Source organism: Oncorhynchus masou, unplaced genomic scaffold, assembly GCF_036934945.1.
Source record: "Oncorhynchus masou masou isolate Uvic2021 unplaced genomic scaffold, UVic_Omas_1.1 unplaced_scaffold_6943, whole genome shotgun sequence".
Lineage (NCBI taxonomy): Eukaryota > Metazoa > Chordata > Actinopteri > Salmoniformes > Salmonidae > Oncorhynchus > Oncorhynchus masou.
The window spans coordinates 3,632-16,278 of record NW_027013399.1 but is presented as its reverse complement, the minus strand read 5'-3'; the positions used below and the strand labels follow the sequence as shown (position 1 = coordinate 16,278).

The 12,647-nt window shown below is 42.1% G+C and overlaps 1 long non-coding RNA gene across 1 annotated transcript; it reads left to right on the top strand.

Moving 5' to 3' along the window:
- The first annotated feature begins 1,658 nt into the window (after positions 1–1,658).
- On the top strand, positions 1,659–4,170 carry LOC135536985 (uncharacterized). The gene is made up of 3 exons (XR_010455103.1): positions 1,659–1,889; positions 2,117–2,275; positions 4,154–4,170. It is a non-coding gene; the product is annotated as an uncharacterized LOC135536985 (long non-coding RNA).
- Positions 4,171–12,647: the final 8,477 nt, after the last annotated feature.

Here is a 12,647-nt window from a genome sequence, read left to right as displayed (position 1 = left end):
TTCTAGTTTATTTAAAACATGATCCTCTTGGCCATGTCTCCTCCCCTGGTTTCTAGTTTATTTAAAACATGATCCTCTTGGCCATGTCTCCTCCCTGGTTTCTAGTTTATTTAAAACATGATCCTCTTGGCCATGTCTCCTCCCTGGTTTCTAGTTTATTTAAAACATGATCCTCTTGGCCATGTCTCCTCCTTGGTTTCTAGTTTATTTAAAACATGATCCTCTTGGCCATGTCTCCTCCCTGGTTTCTAGTTTATTTAAAACATGATCCTCTTGGCCATGTCTCCTCCCCTGGTTTCTAGTTTATTTAAAACATGATCCTCTTGGCCATGTCTCCTCCCCTGGTTTCTAGTTTATTTAAAACATGATCCTCTTGGCCATGTTTCCTCCCCTGGTTTCTAGTTTATTTAAAACATGATCCTCTTGGCCATGTCTCCTCCCCTGGTTTCTAGTTTATTTAAAACATGATCCTCTTGGCCATGTCTCCTCCCCTGGTTTCTAGTTTATTTAAAACATGATCCTCTTGGCCATGTTTCCTCCCCTGGTTTCTAGTTTATTAAAACATGATCCTCTTGGCCATGTCTCATCCCCTGGTTTCTAGTTTATTAAAACATGATCCTCTTGGCAATGTCTCCTCCCCTGGTTTCTAGTTGATTAAAACATGATCCTCTTGGCCATGTCTCCTCCCCTGGTTTCTAGTTGATTAAAACATGATCCTCTTGGCCATGTCTCCTCCCCTGGTTTCTAGTTGATTTTAAATATGATCCTCTTGGCCATGTCTCCTCCCCCTGGTTTCTAGTTGATTAAAACATGATCCTCTTGGCCATGTCTCCTCCCTGGTTTCTAGTTGATTTTAAACATGATCCTCTTGGCCTTGTCTCCTCCCCTGGTTTCTAGTTGATTAAAACATGATCCTCTTGGCCATGTCTCTCCCTGGTTTCTAGTTGATTTTAAACATGATCCTCTTGGCCATGTCTCCTCCCCCTGGTTTCTAGTTGATTAAAACATGATCCTCTTGGCCATGTCTCCTCCCCTGGTTTCTAGTTGATTTTAAACATGATCCTCTTGGCCATGTCTCCTCCCCTGGTTTCTAGTTGATTTTAAACATGATCCTCTTGGCCATGTCTCCTCCCTGGTTTCTAGTTGATTTTAAACATGATCCTCTTGGCCATGTCTCGTCCCCCCCAGACAGTCATCCATGGCAGCTTTGCTCTGCTCCAGGAGCCTCGTTTCCACATCTACCTGATCCCCGGGACTGCTCTTCCTCCTGGACAAACTCATCAGCCTCAACAGGAAGAAGGTGGAGATCCCTGTGGTCAATGCTACGCTGCTGCCCCTCAGGTAGGGACTGGGATAGAGGGTGGGAGGGGAGGGAGGAAGGGTGCGTTGGTTGGTGGGTGGGAGGGGGCAGGGAGGGAGGGGAAGGGAGGGATGGTGGATTGGATGGGCGGAAAGAATGCATAAGTGCCCATTCTAGTTCTTTGTGGGTTAATTCTAGTTCTATCCTTATATTCCCCTCTACTCTGGCTATTGCCTTGTGCTACTGGTCGCTCAACCTCTCTCTACATCTTATTTTCTCTCTCTCTCTCTCTCTCTCTCTCTCTCTCTCTCTCTCTCTCTCTCTCTCTCTCTCCATCCATCCCCACCCCAACATAGAAGTGACATACCTGGAGTTCAAGCGTCCCCAGGGCTTTGTGTACCGCTCAGGCCAGTGGGTGAGGGTGGCGTGTCTGGCGCTTGGCACAGATGAGTATCACCCATTCACCCTGACGTCAGCTCCACATGAGGAGACCCTCAGCCTTCACATCCGCGCCATAGGCCCCTGGACCAGCCACCTCCGAGAGGCATACGCCCCCAACAACCTGGAACAACTGCGAACATATCCAAAGGCATGGAGGGAGGGAGGCATGGAGGGAGGGAGGATGTGTATGTGTAGGGTGGGGGGTCTGTGTGTAGGTTGGGGGTCTGTGTGTGTGCATCTGTGCATCCATCTGTGTCTGCTGCAAGCGTGTCTGTGTACATGCATGCATGTGCCTGATTGGTTGGTTGGATAGTTGATTAATTATTGCTGTTTTCCAATGCTTCTCTATCACATATTTGCACTCCCATTCCACAGCTGTACCTGGACGGGCCATTTGGGGAGGGCCACCAGGAGTGGACAAATTTTGAGGTGTCAGTCCTGGTGGGAGGAGGGATTGGTGTCACCCCCTTCGCTTCCATCCTCAAGGACCTGGTGTTCAAGTCCTCAGTCAAGTTCAAGATACAGTGTAAAAAAGTAAGCTGTACAAATGAGAATGTCAGGAACCTTCTCCTTCTTCTGCTTCTTCTTCTTCTGCTTCTTCTTCTTCTGCTTCTTCTTCTTCTTCTTCTGCTTCTTCTTCTTCTGCTTCTTCTTCTTCTTCTTCTGCTTCTTCTTCTTCTGCTTCTTCTGCTTCTTCTTCTGCTTCTTCTTCTGCTTCTTCTGCTTCTTCTTCTGCTTCTTCTTCTTCTGCTTCTTCTGCTTCTTCTTCTGCTTCTTCTGCTTCTTCTTCTGCTTCTTCTGCTTCTTCTGCTTCTTCTTCTGCTTCTTCTTCTTCTGCTTCTTCTGCTTCTTCTTCTTCTGCTTCTTCTTCTTCTTCTTCTTCTGCTTCTTCTTCTTCTGCTTCTTCTTCTTCTTCTTCTGCTTCTTCTGCTTCTTCTTCTGCTTCTCCTTCTTCTTCTGCTTATCCTTCTTCTTCTTCTTCTTCTGCTTCTTCTTCTTCTTCTGCTTCTTCTTCTTCTTCTTCTGCTTCTTCTTCTGCTTCTTCTGCTTCTTCTTCTGCTTCTCCTTCTTCTTCTTCTTCTTCTGCTTCTCCTTCTTCTTCTTCTTCTGCTTCTTCTCCGTCTTCTGCTTCTTATGCTTCTTCTTCTTCTCCTTCTGCTGCTTCTTCTTATTCTCCTTCTTCTGCTTCTTCTTCTGCTTCTTCTTCTTCTTCTGCTTCTTCTTCTGCTTCTCCTTCTTCTTCTGCTTATCCTTCTTCTTCTTCTTCTTCTGCTTCTTCTTCTTCTTCTGCTTCTTCTTCTGCTTCTCCTTCTTCTGCTTCTTCTTCTGCTTCTTCTTATTCTCCTTCTTCTGCTTCTTCTTCTGCTGCTTCTTCTTCTGCTTCTTCTTCTTCTTCTTCTGCTTCTTCTTCTGCTTCTTCTGCTTCTTCTTCTGCTTCTCCTTCTTCTTCTTCTTCTTCTGCTTCTCCTTCTTCTTCTTCTTCTGCTTCTTCTCCGTCTTCTGCTTCTTATGCTTCTTCTTCTTCTCCTTCTGCTGCTTCTTCTTATTCTCCTTCTTCTGCTTCTTCTTCTGCTTCTTCTTCTTCTTCTGCTTCTTCTTCTGCTTCTCCTTCTTCTTCTGCTTATCCTTCTTCTTCTTCTTCTTCTGCTTCTTCTTCTTCTTCTGCTTCTTCTTCTGCTTCTCCTTCTTCTGCTTCTTCTTCTGCTTCTTCTTATTCTCCTTCTTCTGCTTCTTCTTCTGCTGCTTCTTCTTCTTCTGCTTCTTCTTCTTCTTCTTCTGCTTCTTCTTCTGCTTCTTCTGCTTCTTCTTCTGCTTCTCCTTCTTCTTCTTCTTCTTCTGCTTCTCCTTCTTCTTCTTCTTCTGCTTCTTCTCCGTCTTCTGCTTCTTATGCTTCTTCTTCTTCTCCTTCTGCTGCTTCTTCTTATTCTCCTTCTTCTGCTTCTTCTTCTGCTTCTTCTAGTGATCCAAATCAAAGTTGATTTGTCACGTGCGCCGAATACAACAGGTGTAGACCTTACAGTGAAATGCTTACGTACAGGCTCTAACCAATAGTGCAAAAAAAGGTATTAGGTGAACAATAGGTAAGTAAAGAAATAAAACAACCGTCAAAAGACAGGCTATATACAGTAGCAGGGCTATAAAAGTAGCGAGGCTATATACAGTAGAGGGGCTATATACAGTAGAGAGCTACATACAGACACCGGTTAGTCAGGCTGATTGAGGTAGTATGTACATGTAGATATGGTTACATGTACAGTATTTACACAGTCCCGTATCAGAATAAAAGTAACCCTAACCCTAACCCTAACCCTAACCCTAACCCTACCTCCTGCCTTTATGTCCTTAACCCTAATCTGAATCCCTATGCTTAACATTTGGCTTTGCCCGGGGGAATATCCTGTCCGTCTGCAGATATACTTTATCTGGGGTGACGCGGACTCAGCGTCAGTTTGAGTGGGTGTCTGACATCATCCGGGAGGTGGAGGAGCAGGACAGTCTGGACCTGGTCTCTGTCCACATCTACATCACGCAGCTGGCGGGAGAAGTTTGACCTACGAACCACCATGCTGGTGAGAACAACCAACAAACGGTTTGCTGGATGTAGATTTAAAAAAACACATTCTCAACCCAGGGCTAGGCTAATCTGGGTCTGGAAAACTGGCCCTAGAAGTGCTTGAAAATGTCACAGGATTAGAGTACAACAGTGTAGATACATTGTCTGGTTTAGTTGTAGCTTCTATTATGTACCAGGAGGGCAGAGCTTGCACTTTAGGACCTTACGACTTTAGGACTTGGTAACTAAGACTTTAGGACTTGGTAACTAAGACTTTAGGACTTGGTAACTAAGACTTTAGGACTTGGTAACTAAGACTTTAGGACTTGGTAACTAAGACTTTAGGACTTGGTTACTAAGACTTTAGGACTTGGTGACTAAGACTTTAGGACTTGGTAACTAAGACTTTAGGACTTGGTAACTAAGACTTTAGGACTTGGTAACTAAGACTTTAGGACTTGGTAACTAAGACTTTAGGACTTGGTTACTAAGACTTTAGGACTTGGTGACTAAGACTTTAGGACTTGGTAACTAAGACTTTAGGACTTGGTAACTAAGACTTTAGGACTTGGTAACTAAGACTTTAGGACTTGGTGATTTTGTGACTTTAAGACTTGGTGACTAAGACTTTAGGACTTGGTAACTAAGACTTTAGGACTTGGTAACTAAGACTTTAGGACTTGGTAACTAAGACTTTAGGACTTGGTAACTAAGACTTTAGGACTTGGTGATTTTGTGACTTTAAGACTTGGTGACTAAGACTTTAGGACTTGGTAACTAAGACTTTAGGACTTGGTAACTAAGACTTTAGGACTTGGTAACTAAGACTTTAGGACTTGGTAACTAAGACTTTAGGACTTGGTTACTAAGACTTTAGGACTTGGTGACTAAGACTTTAGGACTTGGTAACTAAGACTTTAGGACTTGGTAACTAAGACTTTAGGACTTGGTAACTAAGACTTTAGGACTTGGTAACTAAGACTTTAGGACTTGGTTACTAAGACTTTAGGACTTGGTGACTAAGACTTTAGGACTTGGTAACTAAGACTTTAGGACTTGGTAACTAAGACTTAGGACTTGGTAACTAAGACTTTAGGACTTGGTGATTTTGTGACTTTAAGACTTGGTGACTAAGACTTTAGGACTTGGTAACTAAGACTTTAGGACTTGGTAACTAAGACTTTAGGACTTGGTAACTAAGACTTTAGGACTTGGTAACTAAGACTTTAGGACTTGGTGATTTTGTGACTTTAAGACTTGGTGACTAAGACTTTAGGACTTGGTAACTAAGACTTTAGGACTTGGTAACTAAGACTTTAGGACTTGGTAACTAAGACTTTAGGACTTGGTGATTTTGTGACTTTAAGACTTTAGGACTATAAAATGTTAGGACTTGAGGAATTTAGGACTGTACATTTTTAACAACAGTAAATGTAGTATGTGGTACTAAAGTGGGATGTCCTCATGTGTCTGGTCAGTACGTGTGAGCGTCACTTCCAGAAGGTGTGGAATCGGAGCCTGTTCACCGGCCTGCGATCTGTGACCCACTTTGTCGTCCACCATTTGCCTCCTTCTTCAGCTCTCTGCAGGAGGTGCACCCTGAGGTTAGTTACTGCTACACAACATTGTATGTGTGTTTGTATGTGTGTGTGGCATGTCTGTGTGTGTGTCCTTTGTCTCCTTCAGCTCATTACAGGAGGTGAGCTCTGAGGTGAGTTACTGCTACACAACATTGTATGTGTGTTTGTATGTGTGTGTGTCCTTTGTCTCCTTCAGCTCATTACAGGAGGTGCACTCTGAGGTCAGTTAGGACTTGGTGAAAGTAAATATCCACATCCATCAGCGCCGTAAACCTGATGCCAGACCTGTTTATACTTTATAGTGGTTATTATATTGCTATCATCTGTTATCATAGTATCTATCAGTATTACTTGTCCATAGACATTAGCTAATACAGCACAAACTTCTGGAAGAAGAGTTATGCTATATACAGCGCATTTGGAAAATATTCAGACCTCACTTTTCCACATTTTGTTTTCGTTAAAGCCTTAATTCAGAAATGGATGAAATTGTTTTTTTCAATCAATCTACACACAATACCCCATAATGACAAAGCAAAAGAAAGGATTTTAGAAATTTTGCAAATGTATTAAAAATAATACATTTACATGAGTAGTCAGACCCTTTAAAACTCAGTACTTTGTTGAAGCACCTTTTGGCAGCGAATACAGCCCCTGTAGTTAGTAATCTACCATGATAAACAGATACTCATACATTGGAACTGGTCTTATAGAATTACTGTTTGTCTCTCTTTCTCTCTAGGTGGGTAAGATTGGTGTGTTCAGCTGTGGTCCTCCTGGTCTCACTAAGAACGTAGAGAAGGCCTGCCAACAGATGAACAAGAGAGACCAAACACATTTCATACATCACTATGAGAACTTCTAACAGCAGGACTGGGGAATACCCATTGTACACCACTTACTACTGTGCCGAATAACAATGAAGAAAGAACCGTTTATGAGTCCTTCAGACTAGATTTTACAACTTATAAATTTATTAAAATGAAATACTGTCTACTGCTTTTACGTAATATTTGTCCTTTTCAATGATTAGCAATGTTATGAGCTAGTCTGTATTAAATAGATATGTCAATTTTATATATGATGTGATAATTAATAGATTGCATTTTTGAACTTGAAGATGAATGATTTTGACCACTTGATAATGTTGGTTGCTCCTGCTATCACTGTTAGAAAGAACTTGTTGCACCACCAGTGTATAAAATGACAAAGGCACCTGCAAAAAATACATGTATTTTTATCCATTTTGTTGTGCTGTTGTTACATTTTGTATTGTTGTTTTCATGTCCGACGGTGTTGTTACACACACACACACACAGGCGAAGTGAAAATGATACCATGATTGATATATCAATTGAGCAACGTGCACAACGAGCAAAATCATGGTACCATTTCCACTTCGCATGTCAGAACCATGATGAGCACGGCCCAGGCATTGTCTCGGCTTTGTTGTATCACAACCTCTTGACTCAAGGAGTAGCCTTCCCATCAACCTACCAGTCTTTCAATGAGAAGCTTCGCAGTAGATACTGAGAAATAATCAGTAGCCTTAATTTTAGGGAAATATTTTTCCTCCCGAGCTATTTAAAAGGCATTTAAAACCATTATACATTTCGACATCTATTTTCCCAACATCAATCGGTTAAATTGCATCATTAAAACGTGTTTATCCAGTTACACAAATAGCCGTGCTGGTTGAGCTCCGTATGCAGGCGCACCGTGACTACAATCTAGCTAAGCCTGTATCTGTCAAATCGACAAAATAAGCCCTTACACTTTTTCTTTGCAACAAACATTCATGCTGCTGAGACGTGTTGATTTAAAAAACATTTTCATTGGTGACAGCGCTTCAAACAAAGGCGGAGGTAGCCTAGTGGTTATCTAGTAACCGGAAGGTTGCAAGATCCCCCGAGCTGACAAGGTAAAAACTCAGTCGTACATTTGTACGTTGTCAGCTCAGGGATTTGAACTTGGCAACCTTTCGCTTTCATTAGTCCAACACTTCTAACCATCAGGCTACCCTGCCACCCCATGAGTACCGTTGCGTTGTTTCAGCGCGTGCTGCGGGTTTTGTGCTTTGTGTATTTACGGGTATCGTGTCGTTCAACGAAGCCTACCTCGCTCTTTAGTTTGGGTACATCCCAGGCTTTGTATGCGTGTTTGTTTTGGGTGTATAACAAAAAAACAGACATATTCCTGCGCTTAGTCTCCTTCTTATGTCAGCGTGACATGGGTGTCTGAGCTGTGCAAGTAGTTTAAACAGACAGCTCGGTGCATGTCAATGCTTTACAAAAACAATAGAGATGAAGTCAATCTCTCCACTTTGAGCGATGAAAGATTTACATGCAACATTATTAACAAACAGCTGTAGACAAGGCCAGCAGTGCTGTCTGTTCTGAGAATTTTAATTTTCCAAGGTCCTTTGTGGCACCTTCTTGACCATGACTGGAACAGTAGTCCAGATGTGACAAAACTAGGGCCTGTAGGACCTGCCTTGTTGATAGTGCTGTTAAGAAGGTAGAAACTAGGACCTGTAGGACCTGACTTGTTGATAGTGCTGTTAAGAAGGTAGAAACTAGGGCCTGTAGGACCTGCCTTGTTGATAGTGTTGTTAAGAAGGCAGAAACTAGAGCCTGTAGGACCTGCCTTGTTGATAGTGCTGTTAAGAAGGTAGACACTAGGGCCTGTAGGACCTGCCTTGTTGATAGTGCTGTTAAGAAGGTAGAAACTAGGGCCTGTAGGACCTGCCTTGTTGATAGTGCTGTTAAGAAGGTAGAAACTAGGGCCTGTAGGACCTGCCTTGTTGATAGTGCTGTTAAGAAGGTAGAAACTAGGGCCTGTAGGACCTGCCTTGTTGATAGTGCTGTTAAGAAGGTAGAAACTAGGGCCTGTAGGACCTGCCTTGTTGATAGTGCTGTTAAGAAGGTAGAAACTAGGGCCTGTAGGACCTGCCTTGTTGATAGTGCTGTCAATCTTGAAACTCCCCATCCCGGATCCGGGATTGTGACTAAGCCTCAGGCCTGTTGTACACTAACGTTAATCCATTTCTGAAAATCACAAATAAAACAAAATAATGCTGTTCAAGCTTAAACTTTCTTAACAAACATCATCATCTCCAGATTTTCAAAATATAAGTTAAACCATAGAAATTGACTAATTAAAAGAGTATGCAGACGGCATGTAGCACGCAACATTTTCACAAAGCCAGATAACCAAAATAAATAAAATCATTACCTTTGAAGAGCTTGATGTTTTCAATGAGGAGACTCGTTTATACAAACAAATGCGCAGTGTTTCCTGGAGTGCGTCTGCGGGGAGAAATCGTTCCGTTTTCTACGTTTCTGGCTACCGAAACGAACCGAAATGCAGTCACCTACAACGTGAAACTTTTCGGATTAACTACATAATATCGACCGAAACATGGCAAACGTTGTTTGGAATCAATCAAGGTGTTTTTCACATATCTCTTCATTGACATGCAGTTCATGTGAAGTTTGTTTCTTCTCTGTGCCCCATGGAAAAATAATGGGCAGTGACTTTGCACTACCTCAAGCGCAGGACACCCTGGCGGACACGTGGCAAATGTGATTCTCTTCATGGTCAATCTTCCAACGATCTGCCTACAAAATAAGTCCAATGTGCAGACACCTTGGGGAAACGACAAGAGTACGAGACTCATTCCTCTTATGTTTCACAGCCATATAAGGAGATCATGAAAGACAAACCATCAAAAATCACTTGTCATTTCTATATGCATAGTCGAGCATCTTTTTGTGACAAAATATCTTGTTTAAAACGGGAACGTTTTTCTTCCAAAAATGAAATAGCGCCACCATAAGTGTAAGAGGTTAAGAAGGTAGAAACTAGAGCCTGTAGGACCTGCTTTGTTGATAGTACTGTTAAGATAGAAACTAGGGCCTGTAAGGACCTGCCTTGTTGATAGTGCTGTTAAGATAGAAACTAGGGCCTGTAGGACCTGCCTTGTTGATAGTGTTGTTAAGAAGGTAGAAACTAGGGCCTGTAGAACCTGCCTTGTTGATAGTGCTGTTAAGAAGGTAGAAACTCGGGCCTGTAGGACCTTCCTTGTTGATAGTGTTGTTAAGAAGGTAGAAACTAGAGCCTGTAGAACCTGCCTTGTTGATAGTGCTGTTAAGATGGTAGAAACTAGAGCCTGTAGGATCTGCCTTGTTGATAGTGCTGTTAAGAAGGTAGAAACTAGGGCCTGTAGAACCTGCCGTGTTGATAGTGTAGTTAAGAAGGTAGAAACTAGGGCCTGTAGAACCTGCCTTGTTGATAGTGCTGTTAAGAAGGTAGCGCAGCGCTTTATTGTGGACAGACTTCTCCCCATTCTAGCTACTGTTGTATCAATATGGTTTGACCATGACAATTTTACAATCCAGTGTTAATCAAAGCAGTTTAGTCACCTCAACTTCCTCAATTTCTACATTATTCATTACAATATTTAGTTGCAGTTTAGTGAATGATTTGTCTAAAATGCAATTCCTTGTCACCCATTCTGAAACTAACTGCAGCTCTTTGTTTGAGTGTTGCAGTGATTTCACTCACTATAGTAGCTGACGTGTATAGTGTTGAGTGATCTACATACATTGACACTCTGGCTTTACTCAGTGGCATGACCTTAGTATAGATTGCATCAAAAGTAAAGGGCCTAGAAAAGTGCCCTGGGGAATACTGATTCTATCTGCATGGTATTGGAGAGGCTTCCATTAAAGAACACCCTCTGTGTTCTGTTCTTGAAGTAGGCAACTTGATGGAAGCCAGGCAATATTTAAATCACCCCGAAAATCTCTCTCTGTTGATATCACTTACATTATCAAGCATTTCACACATATGCTTGATTGTTTGATTGTATTTATTGCTTTACTGGGAAGCTTATCGGAAGACATGCTCAAGCTATTGATGTTGACTCTGCACACAGTGGGACTTCCTACTAGGCATTTTCGCCTCAGTGCTAGCAGTATAACTCTGTTCATAGGCACATGATTACTGCATAGCTATAGGGTCAACAGAAAAGCATTCCGGCCAGTGAGGAAAATGAATTGGGTGCCCTACATGGGTTACTGTATAATCCATGTCCTCCACGATATTGTGACGAAGAGAACTCTATGTAATTTAACATTTTTATTTTATTTTTACCCTGACCGTGGGAGAGACAGTTCAAAGAATTCAAATCCTTTGGTTAAAACAATATTATTCTCCCATTCAATTTCCTCATTAAACATTTTGGCCTGTCAATCGATCACTGTGGGTGGGAATATCAGGAGGAGCAGAGAGTTGATAGGGATTCAGACCTGTCAATCACTCAATATGTGATTAAACAAACTCACGCTAAGGTGTGTGAAATGAACTGCTTGCCAGCTGACTACTACTCAGTAGAAACTCAATACTTATTGACTCTTTGCCACAAAGAGATTTCATCAGATCTTGGGATCAGACGGTTGTGATATTAAAGTGAATCGCACAAGAGCCAGGTTTTGGCAGGTAACGAAAATGTGACACATGTTTGAGGAAGAATTGTATAAAGACACATGTTCCCTGAAAACTACAATGGGGAAATACAATGTTAGAACCGTCTTTGTATATAAGTAACCCTTAAGTAAATGAGGAGCTGTCTGTGGCAGAAGTTAAGAAGGCGATTGAAGCTGCAAAACATGGGAAAGCGTTTGGCATTGATGAACTACCTAATGAGGTTTTAAAATCCACTAAATTAATTGATTTATAAAATATGATTTGCTCCAAATTTGTTTTTGAGTACAGTATTTTGCCATCTATTTGGTATAAGTCTATAGTGAATGAGTACAGTACACTGCCATCTATTTGGTATAAGTCTACAGTGAATCCCATTCCCAAATCTTAAAATAAAATGACCAGAAAGTACCGCTGAACTGTAGAGGTATAAGTTAACTAGGACCTGTAAATTATATTCATCCATCCTCAACAGGCTAATGAGGGTGCTCAGTCCGGAGGCTCCGGCAACGAGGGTGCTGAGTCCGGAGCCTCCGGCAACGAGGGTTCTCAGTCCGGAGCTTCCAGCAACGAGGGTGCTCAGTCCGGAGCCTCCGGCAACGAGGGTGCTCAGTCCGGAGCCTCCGGCAACGAGGGTGCTCAGTCCGGAGCCTCCGGCAACGAGGGTGCTTAGTCCGGAGCCTCCGGCAATGAGAGTGCTCAGTCCGGAGCCTCCGGCAACGAGGTAGCTCAGTCCGGAGCCTCCGGCAACAAGGGTACTCAGTCTGGAGCATCTGGCAACGATGGTGCTCCTCTTTTGGAGGATCAAAACATTCTGGTGGAAAAACACCATTTTTTTTCGTAAATCCAGAGCCTGTATAAATCATATCTTCTCGTACAATACATTTGTAATGAAGAGATGCCTATTTTTGCATGTTTCATTGATTTCCAGATAGCGTTTGATTGTGTAAATAGGGATATTTTAGTCTATAGTTTGTTAAAGACAGGGGTTGATGGGAAATTTTATCACGCAATCAAGTCTCTTTACAAAGTACCAATTGCTTGTGTGCGTGTTAATTAATATGGTGCAAAACAAATAGACTCCTTATCACCGACTCTGTTTGCTTTATTTATAAATTATTTGGCAAAAGAAATGTTGGAGTAGGATATGATGATGATGTGATGATGAAATGCTAAGTATCCTTTTATATGTTGATGATGTTATTTTGACGGCAGAAACTGAACAAGACCTGCCAAACATGTTATTATGTGCAGTCAGTTGGTGTAAAAGATGGAGACTCACCAT